The following is a 9,654-nucleotide window of genomic DNA, read 5'->3' as shown; positions in this document are numbered from 1 at the left end:
CCAAGACTCTGTCTGTGTCAACTTTCACTGGATTTTACTGTAGAATTTTAGAGAAAATGAATGGCAAAGTCTGTCACAATGCATTATTGCACTGACCATTCCTTGACATTTATACAGGCATTATTCAAATTCCTTCAGAGTTAACATGAAAATTTCTAATCATACTTATTCAGAATGCCCAAGACTCTGTCTGTGTCAACTTTCACTGGGTTTTACTGTAGAATTTGGGAGAAAATTAAAGGCAAAGTCTGTCAAAATGCATTATAGCACTGATCAATTCTTGCTTTTTCTACAGGCATTATTAAAATTCCTTAAGAGTTCGCATGAAAATTTCAATTCATTCTTCTTCAGGACGACCATGACTCTGTCTGTGTCAACCTTCATTGGGATTTACTTTCAAGTTTTGGAGAAAATTAAAGACAAAGTCTTTCACAATATATTATGTCACTGGTGTGCGTTTCCCGATAACGTTGCCTCTTAGCTCGCTACGAAGACTCTAAAGGTATATCTTAACTAAAGGTATACCTGTTCTAGGCATGTTCCCCGAACTATACCTTTGGAGGTTGCTTACAGGTATACCTTCTTACGTGTGAAGTTATCAGGTGCTGTCCATGAGGGTGGTGCTGAATTGGTTGATATCGATGGATCGAGAATGGATTATTCACTCTATGCAGGGGCTGCTTCAGTGCGTTATGTGAGAAAGCGGTGTTCTTTATAAAAGAAGTGTTGATTTTAAATAAAGACACAAAACTCTTTCATGTTAGAATGCAACAAACGTGTGAAACTTTTACTTTCACTTTGCAACATACCTCATGTCAGGGAACAAAACCAAGAAGGATATATGCCCAGAGCACCTCCCAGTGGTCACCACATAAAACATAAAGAAAAAACCTACATGCATCATTGCTTAATAATTTAACAGCTTTTAACAAAAGAAAGAAAGAAAACTACTATGGCGGAGAAAAAAGAGAGACAGAGGCGCCAGCAGCTGTATAGCTCCATCGAGTTTGTCTGACCAACAAGATCTAAAAGCTGCTCAATTTGCTGCTGTGGCAGGTGATTTTTTTTTAAGAATTGCAGCTTCTTACATAGTAGCTAAAGTTTTAGTGCACATAATGGCTCCACAGACGGCGCCGTCTTTGATTTAGCTCAACCATTCCCTGTATCGCTGCCATACACTCTTAAAAATAAAGGTGCTTCACGATGCCATAGAAGAACCTTTTTGTCTAAATGGTTCCATAAAGAACCTTTAACATCTGAAGAACCTTTCTGTTTCACAAAAGGTTCATTGTGGTGAAAGAAGGTTCTTCAGATTATAAAAAGGTAAGAAAGAGATGCTTCTTTAAAGAACCTTTGACTGAATGGTTCTTTGTGGGACCAAAAATGGTTCTTCTATGGCATCGCTTGAAGAACCTTTTGAAGCACCTTTATTTTTAAGAGTGTAGTTTGACCAAACTCCCCCTTCAGCCCCGAAATTCAGCTGCTGGCGGCTCTCCTCTTTCTCTCTTTTTTCTCTGCTATATAGCTGTTGATGAAGGCATACTGCCAGTTAGTGATATGCATGATTAGTTTGTGCATGAGGTTGCGAGTTTCAAAATTTCTAAACTATATAAAATATCCAGGGTTGGATTTAGTTTGCAATTTGGTTTATTTTTTATAAGATCGCATGATTCCTGATAAATGCCATTTCAACTATTTCTGAAGTGCTTTTTTTTTGGAAAGCAATCTTACCATAATGTTTTTCTGTTGGACTTGTGTAGGCCTATGTTTTTTTGTTGTTTTTCTTTTGTTAAAAGCTGTTAAATTATTAAGCAGTGACTCATGTAGGTTTTTTTCTTTGTGTTTTATGTGGTGACCACTGGGAGGTGCTCTGGGCATATATTTTTCTTTCCTGATTTTGTTCCCTGACATGATGAAGTGGATATTTTTACGCTTAAAGTGGCTTATGTACAGCCCACGTACATGACATGCAGGAAAAAAAATTAGTATAATATAATTTGTTCCCTCGTTTTACTAAATCGTACACACAATTTACTAACTCCCTTTAAGTAAATGTTGAAATATCTTAAAGATACAGGAAATTATATAAGAATATAATGATGTTTATTTATTATTAGTATTATTATTTAGTATGATATACATTCATATGTGATACATATACATGCATCGACTCCAGTTACTCCAGTTCAGATGGTGGCGGTAATGCACTAATAAGCTAGTCTGCCAACCGCCAATAAACAGAAGAAGAAGAAGGAGAAACAATAATATACAGTATGTATATATTGTATACAGTATGTATATATTCAGTCTAGGTTTTAATACAGCCTTAAATCACTTTCTTGGTTCTTGTTTTCACTATATAGACTGCAAATGACGTAGTAACTTCTAACACAGCTGTATGCAATATTTCTAAAGTTTACAGTTTTATTGAATTTCCATACAGATCATTTTGAAAGAGACACAGAGAGAGTTCCAGCAGAGAATCCAGCAAAGATCTTGAGGAGCTGAGAGAGGCAGTGGAGTCTCATACGGTGAGTTTAGAGAAGAACAGAGGTTCGAGACTGCTTGGATTCTGTTTATGATTGTGGGTCGCAGGCACCAGTAAGAGCTGATTTAGATGTGTGTTTAACAGCGCTCTGACAGACAGCAGTAGAGGACAGTGAGAGGGTCTTCATTGAGAGAAGCCGCTCTAAGGTGATGCAGATGATCAGAGAACAGGAAAAGGCTGCAGTGGGTCGAGCTGAAGGACTCATCTATCGACTGAAGCAGGAGATTGATGAACTGAGGAGGAGAGATGCTGAGCTGGAGCAGCTTTCTCACACAAATGATCACATCCTTTTTCTCAAGGTAACACATCTGAAATAGAGAAATGTGGTTTTAACACAACCTTGCAATTAGATGCTTTTTAAATTTCAGCCTAATTACTAGAAATATGTAAAATTACTAGAACAGAAGTGCTAGATTACACCTGAGGAGCCCAGGAGAACACCGAGAATATGATTAATACCAGAATGGCGCAACTATTGCAAATAAAGTGCCGATATAAACAAGACAAGCAAGAAAATAAGTGATTGTACAGGCCAGTGGTGGATGTCATTAAGGTTTTTGTTTTGTATGTTTATTGTTTGTGTTTATTTCTTCCTGTAGAGTTTCCAGTCTCTCGCTGTATCTCCTGAATCTGCAGATACATCCAGCATCACTGTCAGCGCTCCCCTCTCTTTTCATGAAGTGAGAAAGTCCCTCTATCAACTGAAAGAAAAACTGCAGGGTTTCTGTAGAGAGGAGATAGGCAAGATATCTGGCAAAGGTAAAGTAGCAGACTTTCATTTACTCTTCGTCATCATGGAATATAAAAACGTGTAATGGGAACTATACTAATTATGCCTGTTTATTTTTTCTTAGTAACACATGTTGAAATTATTCCCACCAATGAACCCAAGATCAGGGAGGAGTTCCTGCAGTGTAAGACACAGTGGAAACACACACACACACACACACTCACTCACTCACTCACACAGACACACACGCACGCACGCACACACACACACACATTGGCTCTTCTATCGTTATTAGGACTTTCCACTGATTTAATTTTTTTTACACTGATCAGAGAGAATGCAAATTTTGATTGTTGCACTATTTTTGATATACATCAATTGTTACACTGCTGTAGGCCCCAGAGAGGCCTACACATAAAATTAATTTACATTTAATACATGATTTTGTGTTTGATCTCTTTTAGATTACAGTAAGTCCACTCTGGATCCAAACGCAGTGAATGAACATCTCCGTCTGGAATGGAGTGTTTAATGTCCCTAACGTAGTCCAGCAGTGTCCTGATCATCCAGACAGATTTGAGGATTATCCTCAGGTGTTGTGTAGAGAGTGTGTGTGTGTGTGGACGCTGCTGCTGGGAGCTCGAGTGGAGTGGTGATGATGGTGTGGATATGTCAGTATCATAAGAGCATCAGCAGGAAAGGAGGGAGAAACGAGTGTGTTTTTGGATGCAATGATCAGTCATTTGGACTGCTCTGCCTTACTTTACTCATTCTGGCACAATAACAGCTCCACTGATCTTCCTGTACCACCCGGTCGCTGCAGAATATGAGTGTATGTGGATCACAGTGCAGGAACTCTGTCCTTCTACAGCGTCTCTCACACAATGAGCCTCATCCAGAGTCCAGACCACATTCACTCAGCCGCTCTATCCTGGGTTTGCAGTTCACGGGGGATCAACAGTGAAAGTGTGTGATCTAACCATATATAGATTACAGAAAGCTGACTGTAATGTGTAATAATACATAATGTGGCTTTAAGCCACATATGTCCTTCTACAGCGTCTCTCACACAATGAGCCTCATCCAGAGTCCAGACCACATTCACTCAGCCGCTCTATCCTGGGTTTGCAGTTCACGGGGGATCAACAGTGAAAGTGTGTGATCTAACCATATAGATTACAGAAAGCTGACTGTAATGTGTAATAATACATAATGTGGCTTTAAGCCACATGTTGAATCAGTAACTGAAATATTACTGGAGTCTCTTATTGACTATCAATAATACATACAACTTAAATAAAGCTAAAAATATCAGATGTCAACAGAGTAAAACTATTAGATCATATAAAAGGTAATATTTGTTGTGCTGTTTACATTGACAGTAGCCTACTTGAAATGGTCAATGGTAGGCTACGTTTTACAGTTTATAGGCCTTATAGTTAGGCATTTTATTTAATGTAATTGTATTTTGAAATATTCAAATGCTGCTGTCCATGTGCTTGATTTGAGATATAGCCGATAGGAAGTTTTGCAGTCTGTTTTAGTTGCTGTTAGTGTAGGCTATATTAATGACTCCCTAATTAAAACGTTAATTCATTCAAAAGCCATCGTTTGAAAATACAGCTCTGATTAAATTCTACATAGGCTATAATGCATAATATGGAAATTAATCATATAATATGTTAAAGGTGTTGCCTCATTTTGAAGATTTGATGTACCCTTGTGTCTGTAGCATCGCTGAAACGAAAGAGCAAATATAGGCTGCATAGGGAAGCTATGATAATCGAGAGGATAAAACTAAAGCAAAAAGTTTACAAAAACAATATCTGGGTAATTTTTGTTGTTTACCTTGCGAACTTTATCATCACCCTTCCTTGAGGAAAGAAATCGCGTTTTTGATATTCGGTTATTTGGTCCTCCCCGGCACCCGTCAGACGCGCCTCTGCATCGCGCAGCCGGAAACTGAGCAGCGCAACAAAAGCAGCGCTTTCTGCAGGCAATAAACACCCCCAGGTCTGTTCACAACATGCTTTCAGATCAGAGAAAACATTTCAGTAGTGTGTTTATGACACGAGTCAACTGTTCATCCGTCAGTTTGTCACTTTTTATGTGTTGGGTGGAGTCCAGCAGTAACGTTTGGTTTGGTTTGCTACTGTGAATTCATCAGATAGCAATAACAAACATTACACTCTTCTGTTTATAATTATATATATGTATGCAGTTCTTCTGTTTGGTGTGCTGTGAGAGGGCAGAAGTTAATTTCATTCAGATAAAACCCGTTAAATCCGATTTAAGGAGATCTACAGTGAATGTTTTCCTGTAATCTGCTTTTAGAGTCAGAGAAGAGAGAAGTTATATACAGACCTGAAATAGATGATTTGACTTAAAGGGATAGTTCACCCAAAAATGAAAATTTGATGTATATCTGCTTACCCCCGGGGCATCCAAGATGTAGGTGACTTTGTTTCTTCATTTACACATCAATGTATCGTCACGAGCTGCAGGGTTTAATTTGGATTTGTCTGTGCATGTTTTTTTTACTCTCATAGATTTTGTTACCATTGCCATGCATTATACGACTGATAGACTGCAACGGCTGGAGTTAAAAATCATCATTTGTGTTCTACTGAAGAAACAAAGTCTCCTACATCTTGGATGCCCTGGGGGTAAGCAGATAAACATCACATTTTCATTTTTGGATGAACTATCCCTTTAACGTTTGTGCTGTGTGTTACCAGTGTTTGTGTGTGTGATGTGTAGTATTAACAGAAACAAACACCATCTGATGCTCTGTGTCTGTACTTTTTTGCTCTTCTTGAGGGTCACATTTCTGAAAATGCCCTCAGAAATCTACAGAAAATATTTGGACAGTTAAATCACACTTAAAATGTTTGAAACCACTGTAGTGTAGGCCTATAACAAATGTAAATGTAGTGTCATTCATTAAAAAAAAGAAGAAGAACCACATTTTTTAAGCAAACTTTTCACAAAGAGAAGTTTTAAGTGTTAGATTAAGTTAGATGTCAGATTTTAATATCCGTAATCCAGAAAGTTCACATTTAATAATAAGATGAATGACACCTAGGTGAACTCAAGGAGAAAAGTCTTAATATATCCACTTAAAATCACAAAAATAATGTGTTACGAGCAGGAAAAATGTAGTTTTGAGAAAAGATCCTGCCGTATTTGTTGCCCTTTGGACCAGATAGGAAGTTAGTAGAATAAACTGCTACTCTATTTTTGAAGTGTTCAGTTTAACAGTGGTTATATTGTGCTGTAAACTCCTCCTAAGATCACGAGTTTTGCTGTGATGTATCAGGACTCATGCAGATGGCAGAACATATCGGATAAATCTGTTCTGTAATCCTCAGTGAGAGATTAGGCCGTTCCCTCTTTGTTTTTCAAGTGCATGTTTTAATTTGGTCATTAAGCGCTGTAGAGAGTGTGCTCTGTGGAGAGAGTCAGGTGCTGCGGCGCACAAAAGACAGATTAGAGACACAAGCGTGATCCTGTTAATCTGTCTGAAGAGGCTGGGACGGGCCGACAGACAGGCATCAGTGAATGGGGTCCTGAGACCAGGTGAAGGGGTCTCTCTCTTTCCCTCTGCGGTTTATGGTCCTCTGTGAATATGTTTTACTATCTGCTGAGGATGTTAATCGAAACGAGACACTCAAGGTTGTGTGCTACAGTAATTTTGGTAATCGGTGTTGATAGAAGAGCCTAATAACATTTATTTCTTTACAGTAAGCAGCACTTGGTTAGATATGTATATGTAAGTCAAATATCTGTTTTGTAGATGGGTCATTCCACGAAATCGGTGCCTTTTGCATCCCTCAGAAATAATCCTCAACCGATTTGAATCGTCACATATTTAAATCGATTTCCAACCGGCTCGCAGTTAATCGTTACATCCCTATCAAACATAGATTTGATATAACAACAAATAAGTGTGCAATTTAAAACATAGCAATACTATGTATGCTTTCATCAATATTACATAAAAAAAAAAAGTCAATTAAATATTATTTTAGATAATTTAATGGGTAAGGGTAAGGTTTTTGGCCTGTCCCTCACTATGATTTTTCTTTTTCAGCAGGACTTTTAATTTGCTAAATGAAGGCAAAATGATATAAAAATCACATTTGCATATTGTTCTAAATTTAGTCTCATTGTTAAGCAATGTTTTTGGCATAAGTATGCATTTTTTTCTATAAAATATAAATCATTTTATTGGTGTCCCCTGATTTCATGTCAGCCCTGTTACAAAACCCTTGTAAAATAATCATGCAATGTCAATCCTGTTACCATTTTTAAAATCTAAATTTAAACAAATTTAAACTAAATTGATTCTACAAGTAAAATCCTTTCAAAGTGTACAATATGTGCTTTTGTTTCGGCACGCTGCATTGAGCAGCCGCGTTCAGTTTTTAATTGTAGTGTCTGTTCTTTTACTGTACTAAATGATTTTTATTAGGCTACTTCAAAAAATCTAAACGACGGTGAGGGTCGGTGCTGCGGTGGGCAAGTGACGTAACCGGTGTTGCGGCTTAACACCGGTATCACCGTCAACACCGTCTATCGCGGCAAGCCTACTAGCAACTAGCAAATTTGTTTGAAATCGTCACACCTGTTACTGTCAACCTGTTACTTTTTAGAGTAACAGGTTTTGACATGTGGGTATCAGGGATGACACTGATTAGGCTTGACCCTGTTTGCAAAGATTGTCTGTGTGAAATTCAAACATTTTAAAGGTCACCCTCGGTATATTATTGAGCTAATGCCTATATCATTCAGTGGCATATGAGTTCTAATTAAACTATAGTATCTAGTAACGCTTGTGTCGGTAACAGGGTTGACAAAAATACCAAAACATGAGGTAGAAAAATAGTCATAAAATAATAAATTACATAGCCTGAGATGGCACAATACAAATTCTTGTCATTTTAAGGTGTCTTCATTTCATGTATATTTAAAAAATATTGATTAAACTTATTTTATTTTTCACTTTTTCCAAGTGGAAAAGGCACCGATTTCATGGAATGACCCACAAATATTTTTTTAAATGACTTATTTATTCTTTTTAGGAAAATTATTTGTCAAAAGGACCAACTGTTACATCAATTAGCATTACTCTCCATTGGTGTAACGTTGACATCTTTAAAAAAAATAAAAAATAAATACTGTAAGCGTTTGTTGCCATATTGGTTTGTACTAGAAAGCAGATCTGCTAGTTCTTTAATTGGCTCGTTACTAACCAGACAGCATCACATAGAATCCAAGGTTTAATGGAAAGCTATAAAGCAACCTGCCAATACTGAGATTAATAAGCAGCAGCAAGCTCAATTTAAATTAAGGTGACCATGGCCTCATCATAAAAGCGTCATAAAAGTGGATTCAGCAGAAAGCTGATCATAAATGTTAATCAGCTCCATGCATGAACCAATTGTTTTTGTACCATATAAATGTGGCATTAGCTGTACAGGTTGACAGCTCCATTATACAAACCCCGGAGTTGATTTGTGGGGCCGTGTTTCACAGTTGCATGCCAAATATTTTTAAATATTTAGAAATGTGCAGACAAAAACGCTGTTATGGAGTGAGTTGCACTGGAGATGCTAATCACTTCACAATTCTCCATTTGCATGATTTGAAGTGATTAGAGTGCAATTGACTGGAATTATGGTGGACAAATGTGATAATAAATGCTAATAGGAGCTGTGAAAACCCAATACTAAGCAGATTGTTACAAGAAATTGGTCCTTAGGCATTCAGTACACAAGTCAATAACTGTGAGGGCTGCTCAGATCTGCATGTTTACCCTATAAAGCCAAGTGTATCATATTTAATATGCAAATTTATAAGGCCTCTAAATTATCAACATGATCAAAACGTTGCTGAAAAGCCTGTTGTACACAACCTTAATAAACCTGCCATCTGATTGGTAGCTTTTAGAAAGTAAAAGAGCTTCTAATATAATTGTAAAACTGTTAGGTTGTCTTTTTGTTGTGAAATCTTTACTGATTTTTATAAAGTAAACATGAGAATAACTTTTATATTGTTTGTACATTTTAAGATGAACACTTACTGAACTGAAGCAACTTAGGTTCACTTAATTATCCATACATCATTTGGAAAAAATCATGTTCAAATGTGAGTATCAAATATAGTAAATCAAGGTTTATGGGCAACGCTTATTTGTTCATCTCTCAGTTATTATTGTATTGTATTGTATTGTATTATATGTTTAGCCCCCATAATGAAAACTACAGAGCTTTGATCATAAAACTAAGCATTTGATTATCTTCTTAATATAAGGGAGATATAGAATGACAACTGCTATTTATATACATAAAGTACTCTTTTATATATATATATA

At 36.9% G+C, this 9,654-nt stretch overlaps 1 protein-coding gene and 1 pseudogene across 1 annotated transcript in view; both read left to right on the top strand.

Annotated features, from left to right (window-relative positions):
- Positions 1 to 652: 652 nt before the first annotated feature.
- LOC107742968 (tripartite motif-containing protein 16-like) lies at positions 653 to 5,019 on the top strand (annotated as a pseudogene).
- Positions 5,020 to 5,168: 149 nt separating this feature from the next.
- LOC107742967 (cytoplasmic dynein 1 intermediate chain 2-like) overlaps positions 5,169 to 9,654 on the top strand; it is a 12,619-nt gene continuing 8,133 nt past the window's right edge. The window contains exon 1 of the mRNA XM_016556057.1: positions 5,169 to 5,291. The gene's annotated coding sequence lies outside the window, so the exon portion shown is untranslated. The remainder of the gene's footprint in view (positions 5,292 to 9,654) is intronic.

This window comes from Sinocyclocheilus rhinocerous, unplaced genomic scaffold (genome assembly GCF_001515625.1).
Source record: "Sinocyclocheilus rhinocerous isolate Xijiao unplaced genomic scaffold, SAMN03320098_v1.1 scaffold45, whole genome shotgun sequence".
Classification (NCBI taxonomy): Eukaryota; Metazoa; Chordata; class Actinopteri; order Cypriniformes; family Cyprinidae; genus Sinocyclocheilus; species Sinocyclocheilus rhinocerous.
This window is presented reverse-complemented; position numbering and strand designations above follow the sequence as displayed.